A 642-nucleotide genomic window follows, 5' to 3' on the forward strand; every position below is an offset into this window, starting at 1 on the left:
TATGGAGATTCAAGGCTCATTCTTTTCTAAACTTTCTTTGCTCACTTGGCCTGTAATGAGCGTCCGAAAAAACTCCTTAAACTTATGTTTTTTTTTTTAAATAATAATCAAGGGCGTTTTGGGAATTTTTTATTTTTCTAAACTTTATGGAGATTCAAAGCTCATTCTTTTCTCAATTTTCTTTGCCCACTTAGCCAGTAATGATGGGCCGAAAAAACTCCTCAAACCTATGCTTTTTTTAATAATAACCAAGGGCGTTTTGGGAATTTTTTTTTTATTTTTTCAGACTTTATGGATATTCAAAGCTCATTCTTTTGTAAACTTTCTTTGCCCACTTGGCCAGTAATGAGGGGCCCATAAAACTCCTCAAACTTATGATTTTTTTTTAAATAATAACCAAGGGCGTTTTGGGAAATTTTTTAGTTTTTTCAAACATTATGGAGATTCAAGGCTCATTCTTTTCTGAACTTTCTTTGCCCACTTGGCCACTAATGAGGGCCGAAAAAACACCTTAAACTTATGAGTTTTTTATACATAATAACCAAGGACGTTTTGGGAATTTTTTATTTTTCTATACTTTATGAAGATTCAAGGCTCATTCTTTTCGAAACTTTTTTTGCCCACTTGGCCACTAATGAGGGC

The sequence above is a fragment of the Ipomoea triloba genome, chromosome 16 (genome assembly GCF_003576645.1).
Source record: "Ipomoea triloba cultivar NCNSP0323 chromosome 16, ASM357664v1".
Classification (NCBI taxonomy): domain Eukaryota; kingdom Viridiplantae; phylum Streptophyta; class Magnoliopsida; order Solanales; family Convolvulaceae; genus Ipomoea; species Ipomoea triloba.